At 44.9% G+C, this 19,242-nt stretch overlaps 1 protein-coding gene across 1 annotated transcript in view; it reads left to right on the top strand.

The window, feature by feature from the left end:
* The window catches only part of NOS1AP (nitric oxide synthase 1 adaptor protein), a 341,485-nt gene that overhangs the window by 92,752 nt on the left and 229,491 nt on the right, over positions 1–19,242 (top strand). The gene's annotated exons all lie outside the window — the stretch shown is intronic.

Genomic DNA, 19,242 nt, shown 5'->3' with positions numbered 1-19,242 from the left:
AGCTGGGGCTTCAGCGGCCATTTGGAGTCCTGTTCCTGCCCCCGTGTCACACCTGCAGTGCCGACTCCAAGCTGACTAGGTGGACTGTTGATTTGACTGATGCTTTTCCTTTTTCCCCATTTCTCAAGGTACTCTCACCATATAGATTTTCTTTTAAAATTTATGTTATCTGTCTTCGGCATCTTTTTATTTTTCATGTGCTTGTGAAGATTTTTTTTTTTGTGGAGATTAAAAACACATGACATTTTGACCATTTAAAAGTGTATAATTCAATAGTGTTAAGTATATTTACACTGTGTAACAGGTCACTCTGAAATTTTTGCGAAACAGACTGTACCCATTAAACACTGATTCTCCCTTCCTCTTCCCACAGCCCTTGGCCACCACCTTTATATTTTCTGTGTGTACAATTTGACTGTTCAGATACCTCATATATATGGAATCATACTGTATTTACCATTCTGGCCTGGCTTATTTTACCTGGCACAATGTTCATAATGTCCATCCATGTTGTAGCACCTGACATTTCCTACCTTTTTTGGCTGCATAGTATTCAGTTGTGCCCAACTCTTTGCGACCCCATGAACTGCAACCTGCCAGGCTCCTCTGCCCATGGGATATTCCAGGCAAGGATGCTGGAGTGGGTTGCCATTTCCTTGTCCAGGGGATCTTCCGAACCCAGGGATTGAACTCAGGTCTCCTGCACTACAGGCCGATTCTTTTCTGACTGAAGCTACCAGGGGTGTATACAGTTGAATGTGTATAGCACATTTTCTTTATCTGTTTATCCATTGTACGCTTGGGCTTCTTCTAACTTTTGGCTATTGTGGCTAGTGTGAATAATGCTTCAGTGAACTTGAATATGCAAATTTTTCTTTGAGATCCTGTTTTGAATTCCTCTGATGTATATTCAGAAGTGGGATTACTGGGTTATATGGTAATTCTTTTTTAAAACTTTCTGAGGCCTCTCTGTACTGTGTTCTATAATGGTTGCACCATTTTTGATCCCCCAGCAGTATAATTTTTTTTTTTTCCTCAGTAACATGTGTATCTGATTGGGTAGTGGCTTTTCAATAGGTGAGTTTTCTTTTTTCTGGTAAGGATTTGTTGGGATGGGAGCCGTTAAGCAGTTGGAGTGTTCATGGGTGGTTTCAGGGAGCAGAACATGGATTCATAATGGATTGCCAGGCTGCTTGCTGTCACAGGGACCCCCTGGCTGAACTACCCTATGCCAGAGTGTGGGAGTTCCTTATACTGTTCTTCTGAGGGCAGGATCTGGGGGTGTGAATGGTTGTAAGTGCAGCCTTAGCACAGGTGGCATGGTATGAGTTGGCACATAAATGGATGAATTCATCAGCATTTCTTAGAAGGCCTCCCCTGAATTGAGCACCTTCACCTTCTGCTTCTCTAACACTCCAGGCAGAACCACTTCTGGCCCTGCCAGGCCCTGCCCTGGTCACCCAGACCCCCTCTTCTTGGCTGCACAACTGTTGGTCAGGCTCTGGTGACCAGCGTGGCGTGTTCCCGGTTCACATGTGTGGAGCCCACTTAGAGTGGAGACCACGCAGGTGAGAGCCTAGGACCTGCGAGGCAGTGGAGGAAGAAGTAAGGAGCAGGAGAGCCAGCCCTGCCCAGCTGGGGAGGGTGGTCAGCACTTCCTCTTGCTCTGTGGCTAATAGCGATTATTCGTGTGTATTTGTACCTTGTACACTTACAACTTTTAACCTTCTTTCACATATGTTATATCATTTGGGGCTTCCCTGGTGGCTCAGATGGTAAAACATCTGCTTGCAGTGCAGGAGACCTGGGTCAGGAAGATCTGTCCTTGGGTCAGGAAGATCCCCTGGAGAAGGGAATAATCTTCTTACTGCTGTTCGATGAGAGGCAGAAAGATGGGACAGGGAGGAAGGAAGGAAGGGGACCCTTGGCACAGGCACATGCTGTGCTGATGATTCAGTATTCTGTTGGGTGCTGCTATTCAGCAAAGGGCAAACTAGACACATGAATATATTATTAGTAAAAGGGTAAGAGGCTAAGCAAGTGTGTAACTGGGAGGTATTACCCAACTTGGGGGAGACAGGGAAGGCCCCTGGGTTACTGAGGGTTGGAATCAATGATCAGTAGATACTGCAGCCAAATGACCCCAGAGACGAGACTATTGTGGCTCAGGGAGGACTTGCATCTCCTGAGGGGAGGTGGCCACATCACACTGTACTGTCTTTGAACCTCAGCTTCCTGGCTTAATGCCTGACCATTAGAACACAGTAGTGTTTTGTGAATGAATGAGTGACTTAAATGTTTTCCTCAATAAAATGTACTTGATTAAACTCAGTCTATTGTGTACTTCAAATACACAGAATCATAACACACCATTCATTGTTTGATGTGACTGTAATTGCAGTTTATCAGTTTGTCCATCAGATTTTACAGAGGCCCAAGGTCACACAGGAGGAAGACCCAGATCTTCTGATGCCCAGCCCAGTATGCTTTCCACTGCAGAGTGAGGCCAGTGGAAATTCACTGCACATTTTTTGGTTCCTTGTTTTCTTTGGATGGCTTCTAGGAATTTCCATTGATTAATTGCGAGTTGGGATGGATTTGGGGACACTTTGTCAAACTGAGTTGGAATGAACTGCAGCTGTGGGTAGTAGCAGTTTTTTTTTTTTAATTGGAGGATAATTAACGGTATTATGGTTTTCGCCATACATCAACATGAATCAGCCATAGGCATACATGTGTCCCCTCCCTCCTGAACCCCCTGCCACCTCCCTCCCCACCCCATCCCTCCAGGCTGTCGCAGAGCACCGACTTTGGGTGCCCTGTGTCACACGTCAAACTCCCACTGGCTATCATTTTACATATGGTGACGGGTATGTTTCAGTGCTGTCCTCTCAAATCATCCCACCCTCTTCTTCTCTCACTGAGTCCAAAAGCCTGTTCTTTACATCTGTGTCTCCCTTTTGAACCTGCTTTTTGGTTGTTTCCTTTTTCAGGATTTGGCACGTTCCCCAAGGTTGAGACCCTTGACACATAAAGACCACGGTCTGCTCCCTTGTTTGTTGTACTCGTAAGAAATCTTCAGTTTCTGTTATTTTCTGTATTAGGTTACTGTTGCTGCTGAAACAAATCAACGCCGTCTGACTGGTGTAAAACAAGGCAAGCTTATTATCTTACAGTTCTAGAGATCAGAAGTGAGTCTTATGGGACTAAAATAAAATTGCATCAGCAGGGCTGTGTTCCTTATGGAGGGTCTAGGAAAGAATCTGTTCCTTGTCTCTTTCAGCTTCTCGAGGCCACCTGTGTTGCTTGGCTTGTAGCCTCGTCACTCTAAACTCTCCTTCCATCACCATGTCCCCTTCTTTGACTGTGACCCTCTTACCTCCTCCTTATCAAGATCCTTTTGATGACATTGGGCCTATATGGAGAATTCAGGATAATCGTCCCATCTCACAGTTCTTAAATGACTTCTTCAAAGTCCTTTTGCCATGTAAAATAACACGGTCACAGGTTCCAGGCACTGGGATACGGACACCTTTGGGGGCCCATCATTTCACCCACCACACCTGACTTGTCTGCTGTCTACCAAATAGGATACTCTAAGTGATGGAGGCCAGACCAAACCAACAGGCCCTCTAATTTCCGATCACGTACTTTACCCACTGCCTCACATTAGGCTGACCACATGTTCTCCTCTGATCTCAGTGATGACCCAGGTAGGGAGGAAGCTTAAGAGATATTCCCCGGAAGCACTGGATGATTCTCCTGCTCTTTGTCTGCTCAGATGTTCAGTCGTGTTTGACTCTTTGTGATTCTGTGGACTGTAGCCCACCAGGCTCCTCTGTCCATGGGATTCTCCAGGCAAGAATACTGGAGTGGGTTGCCATGTCCTTCTGCAGGGGATCTTCCTGACCCAGTGATTGAACCTGTATCTCCTGCATTAGAGGGATTCTTTACCGCTGTGCCACTTGGGAAGCCCTGCTCTTTGTCTACCAAGGATCCAGAGGTCTGAGAAGATGCCAGCTGGACAAAGACAACAATGGAAGAGGGGGTATAACTTTAAAAAAAATTGCACAACTTAGAATGACTCACAAAGTTCAGAGAAGTTCTGTGAGCCCACAGTTGGTCTGGCGCAGTGGGATCGCTTGCTTGGAGGTTAATGGTTCAAAGTTGAACAGTGGCTGGTCATACTGAAATCAGGCTACTGACTTTGCACCATTGGGTCTGCTGTGTGAATAGGTGAATCTGGTGGCCAAATATTTAGCATAGTTTTCAAGGCCTTTGTTCCCAAATACTAATACCATTCCCTATCATTGCACTTTTTAGATTCCTCAGGAAGGCAGCACTGTGTAGTCAAAAGAGCTCTCAGTGAAGAATGAGAGTTGAGCTTGCAGCCCCTTGACGTGTAAACTTGGTGAGGTATTGACTGCCATTAATTTCAGTTTCCTTGTTTATAAAGGGGAAAGGATGATACTTGTTGTTTTCCCTGGTGTTATTGTTGAGTCTGGGATAATGCATGAAAAACTACTTTATAAACCAAAAAGGATTATTTATACTCATCAGTGTCATTTTGACACCTTCTTCTGGGTTTCAAAGCATTTCATATGGATAAATACCCTGAGATGCTGAACTGCTTCGTCTAGCTTCTTTTAATAGCCAGCATCTTTTTCCAGATTTCGGTGGCAAGCCTTGCTTCCTCGGGAGGCTTCCCCCACTAGATCATTTTGTCCTCTCACATGGTCTCATGGCAGCACACCTCTCTCTTTTGTAGCACTTGTAACAACTATATTCCCAGAGTCTGGCAGGATGCCAGCCTTTGCTCAGTAGACTTTTGTTGAGTGACTGAGAAAATTAATCTTAGCTGATAGCCATGTGAGCAAAAAAGCAGTGAAACCCAGTGAGGCTCTACTGAGGGGCTGGGGCGCCAGGGAGCGGGGAATCTGCAGTGAAGTCAGACCTGACCTGCTTTGTCACTTGCCAGGGACACTGGTGTGTGGAGAGCCAGGCTGGGCTCCAGAGTGGCAGCTGCTGTTCTGTCACTGCCTCCCCTTGGGAACCTGTTGTAGCTGCTGGAAGGGAAGCCTCAGGTGGGGAAGGGTAGAGGCATCTTGCTGGACCTTCAGGGCTGGAGAGAAGGTGGCTGTCTTTGCGGCCACAGACCAGACTTAGGCCTGGTAAAAGCCCAGGGGCCTGAGCCCTGCAGAACTGTGGTGCAGCCTCCCAGAGGCCATGCGGCCTGCCTCTACAGGCTGTATGCCTGCAGCTGGATGCTCTCAGATGTGTGGTCCCCATCGTGGCTCCTCCACTGTGGTCCACAGTGTGGCCTGTGGGCTGGGTGAACACTCAGCCACCCTGAAGATAGCTCTCACCGTAGTCCAGCATGGGATCAGTTTGCTGCTGAACAGGGACTTGATCTCTCAAGAGGGACTGCTTAGGAGTGGTGTGGTCAGTGGCCTAGAACAGAATGGGCAGGTGACCAGGATATGGCCAAGCCCTCCCTGCTCCTGCAACTCCCTTCCAGTGGTGCCGCCTCTTCCAGAAATTTCTCTCAAGAGAACCAATAGATGTAAAATGGCCCTGGATGCTCTTGGGAGAAGATCCAGGGACTGGGGGACACGGGGGCTTCATGGAACAGTGGCTGGAGTTACGAGTGCCGTATAGCTGCGTGTTTCCCTCCCCACATGCATTCAGCCCCTGCATGTGGCTGCCTCATACATTTGTGGGCTCCTTATACATTCAGCCAGGAAATCTATGCTTTACCCTTTCTGGAAGGCTTTGTCCAGAAAACATTTTGTTTGTTTGCATAACTCTCCCCCTCAGCAGCTACCCTCAGCATCATTTTCTCTCTCGCCATTAATTGTTTTCCTTTTCTTTCCAAGTTCAGAGTTGGCAAGGTTGCCTCTGAGCAGCTTAGATTGTAACACAGGCCTCCCTCTCATTACTCTAGCATGGCCCTGTTAATTTCCTATTGCTACTGTAACAAATTACTGCAAACGTAGTGGCTTAAAACAAAGCAAGTCTATTATCTTACACTTCTGGAGGTCAAAAGTCTGAAAGGAGGCTAAAATCCAGTTGGTAGGGCTGCTTTCCTTCTGAGGCTCTAGGGAGAATCTGTGCCCTTGCTTTTCTGGCTTCTAGACGCTGCCTGAATTCCTTAGTCCTTGGCCTGTTTCCATCTTCAAAGCCAGCAATCACATCTGACCTCTGACCCTGCTGCCTCCCCCTAACACGCGTAAGACCTTGGTCATTACACTGACTCTTCTTCCTCCTCCTGACGATCCAGGAAGACATCCCTGCCTTGGGGTTTTTAATTTAACCACAGCTGCAGAGTCCCTTTAGCCATGTAAGGTAAACATAGTCACAGTTTTTGGAGATTAGGTTGTGGACATCATGGCGGTAGTGGAGCAGGGACGGGTGGTGTGGTGGTGACATTATTCTGAAGATTAGACTTGCAGCAGGGATTGGAAAGATTCCCCCCCTTTACTGGGGCACTCTAGTATTGGGGCCATAAGTACTAAGTTCACATCCTCTTCCTTCTGTTGACTAGCTGAATGATTTTGGATGTGTTTCTTGCTCTGCCAGTCTTTAATCAGTAAAGTTGGGATAGCTTCAGTTCAGTCACTCAGTCGTGTCTGACTCTTTGCGAGCCCATGGACTGCAGCATGCCAGGCCTCCCTGTCCATCACCAACTCCCAGAGTTTACCCAAACTCATGTCCATTGAGTCAGTGATGCCATCCAACCATCTCATCTTCTGTCATCCCCCTTTCTTCCTGTCCCCAATCTTTCCCAGCATCAGGGTCTTTTCAAATGAGTCAGCTCTTCACATCAGGTGGCCAAAATATTGGAGTTTCAGCTTCAACATCAGTCCTTCCAATGAACATTCAGGACTGATCTCCTCTAGAATGGAGTGGTTGGATCTCCTTGCAGTCCAAGGGACTCTCAAGAGTCTTCTCCAACACCACAGTTCAAAAGCATCAATTCTTCTGCCCTCAGCTTTCTTTATAGTCCAACTCTCACATCCATACATGACTACTGGAAAAACCATAGTCTTGACTAGACAGACCTTTGTTGACAAAGTAATGTCTCTGCTTTTTAATATGCTGTTTAGGTTGGTAAAACTTTTCTTCCAAGGAGCAAGCATCTTTTAATTTCATGGCTGCTGTCACTATCTGCAGTGATTTTGGAGCCCCCCAAAATAAAGTCAGCCACTGTTTCCACTGTTTGCCCATCTATTTGCCATGAAGTGATGGGACCGGATGCCATGATCTTAGTTTTCTGAATGTTGAGTTTTAAGCCAACTTTTTCACTCTCCTCTTTCACTTTCATCAAGAGGCTTTTTAGTTCCTCTTCACTTTCTGCCTTAAGGGTGGTGTCATCTGTATATCTGAGGTTATTGATATTTCTCCCGGCAATCTTGAATCAAGCTTGTGCTTCCTCCAGCCCAGCATTTCTCATGATGTACTCTGCATATAAGTTAAATAAGCAGGGTGACAATATACAGCCTTGACGTACTCCTTTTCCTATTTGGAACCAGTCTGTTGTCCCATGTCCAGTTCTAACTATTGCTTCCTGACCTGCATTCAGGTTTCTCAAGAGGCAGGTCAGGTGGTCTGGTATTCCCATCTCTTTCAGAATTTTCCTCAGTTTATTGTGATCCATACAGTCAAAGGCTTTAGTGTAGTCAGTAAAGCAGAAGTAGATATCTCGGCAGATATATTTTTCAGTTTTATGTGAGTGCGTGCAAAGCGCTGAGCAGAGTGCCTCACACGTGGATGGTGCACCACATAATAATCCCCTTCTTTCCCTTCTAATTAATGTGTATTGGGCAGGGCAGTGGGCTTAGAAAACCATACAAGTTGGCTGTCAGACACACTTAAGCACCCGGTAAATGTTAGCTATTAAAGGCATCAATTTTGTATGCCAATTACTTTTTCCCCTTAGTTTGTGGGTAAGTGTTTCTCAAAATGGGTTCTGTGGCTATCTTGCAATTTAAGGATGTTAGTTTCCAGGGTCTGAGTTCTTTATAAGAATTTTAAAATTTCGTGTTGTCGTTTGAGTCAATAACAAAGTGAAATAAGCCTATTGCAGTCTTTTGGAAGGGCCATATTATGCCCGAACGCTGCCAACTGATTTTATCGTCTACAGTTCTGCTTGTTTTCTTGTGTTGGCCCCAGAAAGTTCTTTTGTAATCGTGCACTGAAGAAAAGTTTACCATATGGCTGTAGTGAATTCCCATAAAGCAAAGGACCATACCTTGTGGAAGTGAGCTTTCGCACTGGTGGGAACAGACTAGCAGAAACACGGAGCCAGCTCACGGAGTGCAGGGCTGCAGGCAAGGCTGCGATGCGGCCGCGCTCCCCGGGTGGCTTTCTGAGTTGCTCCTGGCTTGTGTGACTGGCATTTGTTCTTATTAGTTCTAATATCTCTTCTGATTTGTTGGCTCCTGTGCTGTGCTGCTTGTCAAAATACTATCACCCAAGTGTGTGTCTGCTGGACTCAGTAGAACTTGGGTAAAGTACTCACAACATATTGCTATTGTGAGAAGGGGTGTAGTTTTAGTTAAATAAGAAAATCTTCTCTGACATAAACATTTTTACTTTAATTTATTGGTTATATAACTTGTGTTTAATTTATAAATTTGTAAAAAGAACCTGTATGTATAAATAGTTTATATCCAATTTTATGTCTTACATATTTAAACAATTATGTATGATTTGCCAAGAGTTTTTTGGTAACAGCTTTATTGAGGCATAACTCATATATACTGCAACTCATCCATTTTAAGCATATAATCCAATGGTTTTTAGTATTGTGCAACCATCACCATAATCAATTTGAGAACAATTTTATCACCCCACAAAGAGACTTTGTGCTTCTTAGCCATCACCTTCGAATCAGCCCCAAATCTCCCATGCCAGCCCCAGGCAACCTCTAGTCTACTTTCTGTCTCTATGATTTGTCTGTTCTGGATGTTTCATGTCAATGGCAGTCGTATGATATATGGTCTTTTGCATATGGTTTCTTTCACTTAGCATAATGTTTTCGAGGCTAGCTATAGTATGACATGTATCAGCATTTCTTTTCTTTTTATTACTGAATGATATTCCATAGTATGAATATACCAGCTTCCCTTGTGGCTCAGATGGTAAAGAATCTGCCTTCAGTGTGGGAGACCTGGGTTCGATCCCTGGGTTGGAAAGATCCCCTGGAGAAGGGAGACGCCCCACTCCAGTATTCTGGCCTGGAGAGTTCCATGGACTGTGTAGTCCATGGTGTCGCAAAGAGTTGGGCACAACTGAACGACTTTCATTTCACTTCATTTCATTTATTCACTCAAATGCTGAGCATTTGCAAATTTTTTTTTCTTACAAAGAGGCCTATACTTTATTAAATTTTAGAAAGCATTTGATGTGGATTGAGGAGTATGTTACAGTTGTCTTCTTAGCCAAAGGAAACAAATAGTTGGTTTCTTCGGTAATCTTGGCCAAGGCATTCTCGTCAATGTAAAGAATAGTGTACTGATACAAGAACTTATTTTTTTTCTCCAGTCATTAAAAAAGTATAATGAACATTGGGTACATATATCTCTTTGAATTAGTGCTTTCATTTGCTTTGGATAAATATTCAGTGGAATTGATGAATCATGTGCTAGTTCGGTTTTTAATTTTTTGAGGACCCTCCATACTTTTTTCATAATGGCTGTACCAATTTACATTCTCACCAACAGTGTGCTCTTAGAGTTCCCTTTTCTCTACATTCTCACAGCATTATTTACAATATCCAAGATCTGGAAGCCGCCTAAGTGCCTACCAACTGATGAATGGTTAAATGTGGTTTATATACTTTGCAATAGAATATTGTTACAGCCACAAAAATGAATGACATCTTGCCACTTGTGACAGCCTGGAAGGACCTGAAGGGTATTATACGAAATGAAATAAATCAGAGAAAAGCAAATATTGTATGCTTTCCCTTATACGTGGAATCTAAAAAACCAAACAAACATATATAATAAAACAGAAATAGATTCACAGATACAGAGAAGAAGTTAATCTTTGCTAGAGGGGAAGGGGCTGGAAATAGGTGGAGGGGACTAAGAGGCACAAACTACTGGGTATGTATTAGATTGATACAAAAGTAATTGTGGTTTCAGACCATGAATTTTAGATCATAACTAGGCTCAAACACCTATTTATTAATCAAAGCAGGAACCATTACAGTCAACACATTTTTGCCAACAAGAAATGTTTGTTTTTTTTCTGTAGCTTAAAAAGACTTGCTTTGGGATTTGATAAACCCTTGGAAAGCATTTTCTGCCTTCTGCTGGTCGAGGAAGCTTTTTTTCTGCAGAAAGTTGTTGAGATGCTTGAAGACGCGGTAGTCAGTTGGCCAGAGGCCAGGTGAAGGTGGCTGATGAGGCAAAACTTTGTAGCCCAATTTGTTCAACTGTTGATGTGTTGGTTGTGCGATATGACGTTGAGCATTGTCATGGAGAAGAATTGGGCCCATTCTCTTGACCAACGCCAGCTGCAGGCATTGAAATTGTTGGTGCATCTCATTGGTTTGCTGAGCATGCTTCTTGGATGGAATGGTTTTATTAGGATTCAGAAAGCTGTAGTGAGACAGGGAGCAGACCACCAAACAGTGACGAGGACCTTTTCTTGGTGCAAGTTTAGCTTTGGGAAGTGCTTTGGAGCTTCTTCTCGGTCCAACCACTGTGCTGGTTGTTGCCAGTTGTCATAAAAATCCACTTTCTGTGTCATGATCTGATTGAAAACTGGTTCATTGTTGTGTAAAATAAGAGAAGAGGACACTTCAAAACAGTGATTTTTTTTTTTCAGTTAGCTCATGAGACGCCCACTTATCGAGCTTTTTCACCTTTCATATTTGCTTCAGACGCCGAATGACCACAGAATGGCTGAAATTGAGTTCTTTGGTAACTTCTTGTGTAGTTGAAAGAGGATCAGCTTCAGTAATCCTCTGACTTGGTCATCGTCCACTTCGACAGCTGGCCATTGAGTGCCTCATCTTCAAGGGTCTTGTCTCCTTTACAAAACTGCTTGAACCACCACTGCACTCTAGGTTCTTTAGCAGTTCCTGGGCCAGATGCATTTTCGATGTTGTGAGTCATCTTTGCTGCTTTATGACCCACTTTGAATTTGAGTAAAAAAAAAACTCTTGAATTTGCTTTTTGTCTAACATCATTTCTATGGTCTAAAATAAGTAGAAAATAAACAGCAAATGATGTCATTAGCCAAAAGCATAAAGCTAGAAGTGCTCATTAAAATGGTGTGTAACACAACCATGTTTATTTAAGAATGTATTCTAATATCAAATGGCAAAGTTCAACAATGCAATACTGCAATTACTTTTGCACCAAACTAATAATACCATAAGTCACAGGAATGTGATGTACAGAACAGAAAATACAGTCAATAATAAGAACTTTGGTATATAATCTATAAAGATAATAAATCACTCAAAAAAAATTGACTTTCTTTTTTGAGCCAATATTGTTTTGGACTCTGGGGATATAACAGTTTACAAAGCAAAGTTCCTGTCTGCATGGAGGTTATATTCTGGTAGCTAGGATGAAGATAAATGAGGAGACAATACATGTAAATTGTTGGCAGAGAAATAAAGCAGAGCATGAGGTTAGACAGTATCAGGAGGTACGGGGTGAAAGCTTATATGAATTGTTGGAAAAGGCCTCTAGTCTAGGGTGACATTTGACTCTCTAGAGATGTGAGTGTGACCTAGAGAGGGAGCAAGCAAGCCATGTGAATATCTGGAGGAGGCCTCTGGACAGAAGGAACAGTAGGTGCAAAGGCCATGGGGCAGAAATGGGCTTTGCAGGTTCAAGAAATAGCAAGTAGCACAGTGTGGCTGGACACTCAAGAGTCCAGGTGGGAATGGTAGATTATTTCCAGGAGTTTATTCCTAGGAATCACGTATCATGTGAATCTGGTTCACTTATTACCTGCTGAATGCTTGACCACACATGAGAAAATGCATTTATTTTCCCCCCAAGTCTGTAGCATATTGAAAAGTCACTCTGTGCGAAGAGCTTTGGTTCTCCTCCTGAGGTGAACAAGTTCGGAATGATTTTAAAACAGGGACAGAGCTGCTAAATGCATTAATCTGTACATAGAGAAAGAGTTAGCAAGAGTCAGTTGTTATCAAAGCTAACACATGCTTGCTTTTAAAGAAGGTGACTGACTTTATTACAGCCGTTTATGCTCAAGAGTAAGAAATAATGTAATTGAGCTTCCGTGGGAGCATTTGAGTATTACCTAGCTCAGCCCAGTTTCTTGTGCTGACATGATGTTCGGGGGTCTTCTTGAAGCCAGTGATATTTATCCATCACATCAGGAGGACATGAAGAACCCGGTTCATATGGTAATTCTATTTTTAGTTTTCTGAGGAGCCTCTATACTGTTCTCTCTAGTAGCTGTACCAATCAAGAGTGTAGGAGGGTTCCTTTTCTCCACATCCTCTTTAGCATGTTTTATTTGTAGACTTTTTAGTGATTGCCATTCTGACTGGTATGAAGTGGTCCTCACTGTAGTTTTGATTTGCATTTCTCTAATAATTAGCGATGTCGGGCATCTTTTCGTGTGCTTACTGGCCATCTGTTGTCTTCTGCCCATTTTTTGATTGGGTTGTTTTTTTGATGTTGCATTATATGAGTTGTTTATATATTTTGGAATTTAAGCATTACTGTATAATCCAGCAACCCTATGCCTGGGAATATATCCAGACAAAACTATAATTCAAAAAGATATATGCACCTGTATTTTCAAAACTTGGAAACAACCCAAGTTGATTGATAGATGAATGGATAAAGCTGTGGTGCATATATACAATGGGATACTACTCAGCCAAAAAGAACAAAATAACGCCATTTGCAGCAACATGGATGCAACTAGAGATTATCATGCTAAGTGAAGTAAGTCAGAAAGAGAAAGACAAATATGATGGTATCACTTATATGTGGGATCTAAAATATGGCACAAATGAAGCTGTCTACAAAACAGAAGCAGACTCACAGACACAGAGACCAGACTTGTGGTTGCCAGGGGGAGGAGGCAGTGACTGGGGGTTAGGGTTGGTAGATGCAAACTATTACATTTATAATCAATAAACAACAAGGTCGTAATCTATAGCACAAGGACGTATAGTGAATATACTGTGATGAACCGTAATGGAAAAGAATATAAAAATGAATGTATATGTGTATATAACTGAGTCACTTTGCTGTATAGCAGAGATTGGCACAATATTGTAAATCAACTATATTTCAATAAAAAAAGTAAAAATAGACAATCTCTCAAAGAACAGAACCCTCGTTCATTACTGCTGCATTCACCGTCTCTGGGGACCTATCTGTTCATGTTACTGCCATTAGTAACAGGTTGCACTGAACATCCACTCCTTGTTTTGATAATGTCTGTGCATTTTAAAAAGAATATCCATAATGTTTATCATTTTAACCATTTTAAAATGTACAATTCCGTGACATTAAATAATTCACAATATTCTGTACCTATTGCCACTATCTATACCCCAGATCTTTTAATCATCTCCAGCATAAACTCTATACTCATTGAATAACAACTCTCTCTCTTTGCTCTCAGCCTCTGGTAACCTCTTTTGTGCCATCTGTCTGATTTTTGCCTGTTCTAGATTCCTCATATAAGTGGAATCTCAGATAATATTTGTCCTTCTCTGTCTGACTTATTTTACTCAACATGATGTTTTCAAGCACCACCCATGTTGTAGCATAAATAAAAATTTTATTCCTGTTTTTATGGCTGAATAGTATTCTCTTCTGTGACTTTTTGCACTTAGCACATTATGCAGGCACTGGCGTGTGGCTATTTCCTTTTGGGACCGAAAGCAGTGTATTGCAGGAAAGGGATGCATAGTCATGGAAGAAACACGTGCAGCAACAAACCCTGAGGACCTGGACCGCTGGAAGGAAGCCTCTTCTGTCCCGGCTGAAAGGCTCAGTCCTCACTTAGGTAGTACTTCATAGTTATTAAAGTCAGTTTTCATGTCCATTGTCATCTAATGTCTTCAGTAACTTTTTATAAAGTTAGACAGTTAAGGCAGATATTATCCCTGTTTTGTTACAGATAAGGGTCCTCAGAGTGAAATGACTTGCCCCACTTATCTTGTTGTCCTGATCAATGCTGACACAGGATTGATTATAGACTGTGAAGTGTGCTATGTTACAATGTCAAGCTAAGTGCAAAATGCTTTATTAGTTTTATATTACTTGATCCTTCCCTTAACTTTGTGTGGTGTAGGTATGATGATCATCCCCTCTTATAGATGAGGAAGCTCTCTCATCTATAGGGAGGTTAGGTAACCTGCCTAAGATCACAGAACTGGTAAGTGGGGAATCTGGGATTCACTCCTGAGCCTGAACGAGGCACAGTTGTGGTATCACACCCAAGGCAAGACTCCAGTTTGCTTACTCTTGGGTCAGAGATCTTCCCAGAACCTGCTGACTGTCCCCGCTTTACCAAATATCGGTTCCGGCAGTGTCATCTGTGTCTCTGATTGTGCTGTTCTCCAGTCTGGGAACACTGCCAGACAGTGCACAGCACTAAATGTAAATAAGGCCGTTATTGGATTTTTTTCCCATAAACTTCTTTTTAGATTTTGGGACTCATACATCCTGTGTGACACCACCATTTGGATATCCCAAAGGCACCTTAAATTCAGTATGTCAAAAATAGAATGCATCATTTCCACACTCTCTTTTCTTTGCTTGGAACCTTCTCCCCTGCAGTTTTTTCTGTTAATGTTTCCTTACCTCACTGAAAGGCATCTTATCAGTCCAAGAATGTCAGCCTGAAACCTCAGTCACCTTAGACTATTCTCAGTCAGCAGCCTCCACATTAGTCGCCCCTACTGATTTTGCCCGGTAAATATTTAAAAAATGTGTCTCTCCCGCTTCATCCCTCCCCAGGGGGACCCCTGTCATTTTACAGAGATTGGAGTTGCCCTTCGGGTTGTTGCTGTGCGCTGGGCTTGTCCCCCTCCTCCCCATCTCCCACCCTGCTGTCTAAAGGCACGTCTATGGGAATTGTCCTGCTTCAGACCATGTGGTGACAGGGGATCCACCCACAGGCTGGAGTCTGGCATGAGGGCTTCTGCCTGGCACCTCAGGCCAGTCCTGCTGTTCTTAGAGCCCTGTGCTTCCCTCTGCCTGGGAAGCTCCCCTTATCAGTTGGCCTAAGGGCTGAACTGCTGCATGTCCTGCACAAGTCAGTCTGGGCTTTCATCCTTCCTAGAGGCTTTCTCCCTGAAGACCTCTGTCTCGGCCCTCAGACCACAGTGTGTGTGTCTCCTTTAGGGCAGGGACTGCGATGATCATCATGAGAACCATGGGCTGAAGGTGGATTCTTCTCTCGTAAAACAGGAGGAATGTCAACCCTGTCGGACTTACAGACAATGATGCTGTTGTGTCCTGAGGTGCCTGCCTATAACAGGTACTCCGGGATGTCAGCCTCTCCTCTCTGCATCACTGCTGCTTGTGTGGCTGGAGAGAAGCCTCCTCCAGGCACCCCTTGACACGCTCATTTGCTGGAATGTTCCCTTCTGAGCTGTTCTGGACTTGGAGGCAGAAGCCCTCTGTGTATCTCTCTGTCACATTGCTGTGGGCAAATTAATTTCTCTGAATGTCAGTCTTCTTCTCGGTAAAGTGAGGGAGTGGTTATTTCCCCCAGTTTCCTCAGCTGTTTCATGAAGGTTCAATGAGATGCCACAGAGAAGGCTGTGTAAGCTGCCACGCGCATGTACAGATAGGCGGCCTTCGGGCCCACCAGGCAGTGAGATGGGTGCCACGCCTCGGTCAGGACTCCTGTTGGTAGAATCTCCGGCCTGGCATTGCTGTCGTTGAATCTGGTGCCTCCACTGCCGGGTCTTGGTGGGAAACCTGCCGTGTCTGCCTCTGCGGCAGGCACCCAGCCCTTTGGCACCGCGTCAGCGTGAGACAAGGCAGCAGCTGCTGTTCCTAGGTCCTCTTTCTGTCTCCCTGGAGAGGCGTTTCACTGTGTGCGTCGGCTGTGGGAATAACACATCACTTCTCCACAAGGAGCTCTGTCGAAGCAGCCCAGTCGGAATCACCCTTGTTAGTGTGATTAGCAATTTACCCTGTTTCCTTAACCACTAACCATCTTGAGAAGATCTGGCATTCTTTTTTGGCTCTGTGAATAGTCTCATCACTGAGGGCTCGTTAAATAGGTGGAGCGGCACACCCTGGATTCCCACTGAAAACAGTCATTCTGAGCTCTTCCTCCTTACAGAGCTTTTCTCCAGAACTGCCGAGTTCTGGGCCTTTGCTTCCTGTCTTTTTAGAGGCCGTGGAGGGGACAACGTGGTCTTGGGGCTGGAGAGCCCCTGGCTTGCCTCTCTGGCTGGGACTTGCATCCTGAGTAAGCTAATCACCCCTGGCTCCAGGTGGCTGTGTCGCCGAGGGAGGTTCTGGGAAACCCTTTTCCCTGTGGGAAGTCAGCATCCTTGGTTTCCTTTCTCTCCAGCTGGCTCTGCCCTTCCCAAGACATCCCAGGCTCTTCTCTCTCCAGCTCCTCCCGGAGGCGGGGCTCCTGCCTTTGCTGAGACCTCAGGCCCCCTAGTAGCCCTGGTACCCTTCTGCAGAGGAGGGCCGGGGCTCTCCCTGGAAGGGCCTCTCCGAGCAGCTCAGACACATCAATCTTTGCTGGATTTTGTGGCCCCAGGCGGGTCTTAGTTTACCCCGACCCAGGAGGAGCTGGAGAGAAGGCATTTGAATAGTCTTGGGTATATATGAGTTGTTAATATCTTTAAGTTTGACTGGTATCTCCTCAACTCTTTAAGTCATCTGGTGGAAAAACCAGGAAAGGACAGGGAGGTGATGGTTTCATTTCTTTCAGGTATTACTGGTACCCAACCATCAGACCCAACAATCAACAGTGAGAGCAAGTTTACAGTAATGTCATGTTAGTTGTTGTGTAACAGATACTGTTGTAAGCATCTGACTCACTTAATCCTCACGATTACTTTATGAAGAGGCGTATCAGTAACTTGCCCAAGGTCACACAGTCAGTAAATGGCCAGGATCCCAGTTCTAGAACCCGGGCTGTTGACTGCCACGCTGCCTCTCTAAGGGAGATATAAATCACCACCGAGTCACTTCAGTTGCGATGAGCTGCTAGATGGATATTTTGTGGTGCACAGAGTGTAGCCTTGACCTCTGTCGGGCTGCTCCCTGCACAGAGTCAGCAGCAGTCTGTATTTGCACTCCTGTTAAAACTGATGCCATCTCATCCCCACCTCTCTACAGCTGCTGGTTGAGCCAGTCTACTCAGGTCGGAACTTCCACAGCAGCCTGTTCCTCCCTGGTCCTCAGCTAGGCTTTGTCACGTCAGCTGTACAGCTGCAGAAACAGCTGATCAGACAGGGTCACACTGCTTGGGGAGAGGGCAGTAGCAGGTCCCCGGGGGAAGCTGCCTGCTCACTTGAAAAAGCAAAAGCCTAGAAGTCCATGTGCATCGTCTGAGGCTCATGGGCCGTGGATTGGTTTGTCCCTCCCTCCTTTCATTGAAAAGCTAAGCAGTCCTGTTGAAGATAATAGATAAGAAGAGGGGCTCCCAGGCTACAAAAAACTGCCTTCTCTGGATGGTATCAAAGTTGCTTATTGAACAGAAGGCTTAAGTGACGGTGGCCATGAGGAATTGCAGTCGCGTCTGGCTTGGTTTAGGTTTAAGCTCCCAAACTAGGTCTGCTTTGGGTTGGGTTTCTTCATCTGGTATGCAGCTTACACCTCAGGTTTCTCTCCCACTTGGGGAGCAGGGCCGGGCTGTCTTGGAAGCACTGGACTCTGTGGTCCAAATAAAAAGCCTGCTGCTCCTGGCTGGGCTTTCTGCAAGAGTGACAAGATGCTAGCAGCCTAGCAGGGTGCCCGGTGCGATTTCCAGGTGAGTGTCCTCATTGGGTGGGCTCCGGGGCACTGTGCTCTCCTTCCTTACCAGTGACACCATTGGTCGGGAGCCCTGGTTTGACTTTCCTTCTCAGCACTTCTATCTTCTGGTGAAGCCTACTTCTCCCCCAGTTTCATCTTTCACAGAAATCCTTTCTTTAAACCTGATTAGATTTCTTGGCTTGCACATCTGGTCTTCATTTAGCAGGGATGACATTTACTGTAAGTAAGAGTCTGGATGCCTTTAAACTGAACAACTTCACCCCGTCAAGGGGCCAGTGGGGAGTCAGTAGCCAGATTGTTTATTGAAAGAGATATTGATTTATTATTTTTATTTAAATCTGTTTTGACACCTCTGCACTTAATTGCATTAAAAGGGCACCAGCATGCTTGCTGAGTCACTTCAGTCATGTCCAATTCTTTGCAATCCTATGGACTGTGGCCCTCCAGGCTCCTCTGTCTCTGAGATTCTCTAGGCAAGAGTACTGGGGTGGGTTGCCGTGTCCTCCTCCAGGGGATCTTCCCAACCCAGGGATCAAACCTGCATCTGTTATGTCTCCTGCATTGGAAGGTGGGTACTTTACCACTAGCGAAAAGGGCACCCAGACTGCTCCTTTAAGAATACAGTGCCCTTGTCTCCAGAGAGAGAGAGGAGTTTCTCCTGAGCCTGTGGGTTGGACCACTGTATGTGTGTGGCACGCATCCATCCGACTTGGAGGAGAGTGTGTTGGCAGGGCTGGAGGGCTCTCCCTGTCCACCCAGCACACTATGTCTGGATTAGCACGAGACCTGTCATGTCTCTGCCCAAAAGCCAGTGGCCCCCCACTGCCTGTGAATGAAGTGGGGCGCTCTCAGACGGTGGTCGGGAGCTTCCCTGAGCTTGCTTCACGGTGTCTGTCAAAACTCCTGTTCCATCACTGCCCAGTTCTCTAGCCAAACTGGGTTTCTTGTGTGTGTGTTTACATGTGCTCAGTTGTGTCCGACTCTGTGACCCCATGGACTGTGTATAGCTATATACCAGTATATTTATATATATATATATATATAGAGAGAGAGAGAGAGAGAGAGAGAGAGAGAGGCTATGCCATTTGTCTTAGGCCACCTAGTAAGCAAGTGATGGAGCTGGGATTCTGAATTATTCGGGCTTCTCCAGAGAAACAGGACCAATAGGATCTCTGTCTGTCTCTGCTTTTCTCTATAAATAGACTTATGATGAAGAGTTGGCTCATGCTATTATGGAAGCTGAGAAGCTCCAGTATCTGCCATCCGCAAG

This window comes from Bos taurus, chromosome 3 (genome assembly GCF_002263795.3).
Source record: "Bos taurus isolate L1 Dominette 01449 registration number 42190680 breed Hereford chromosome 3, ARS-UCD2.0, whole genome shotgun sequence".
Lineage (NCBI taxonomy): Eukaryota > Metazoa > Chordata > Mammalia > Artiodactyla > Bovidae > Bos > Bos taurus.
The sequence above is the reverse complement of the archived record's forward strand: the minus strand, read 5'-3'. Positions and strand labels throughout refer to the sequence as shown.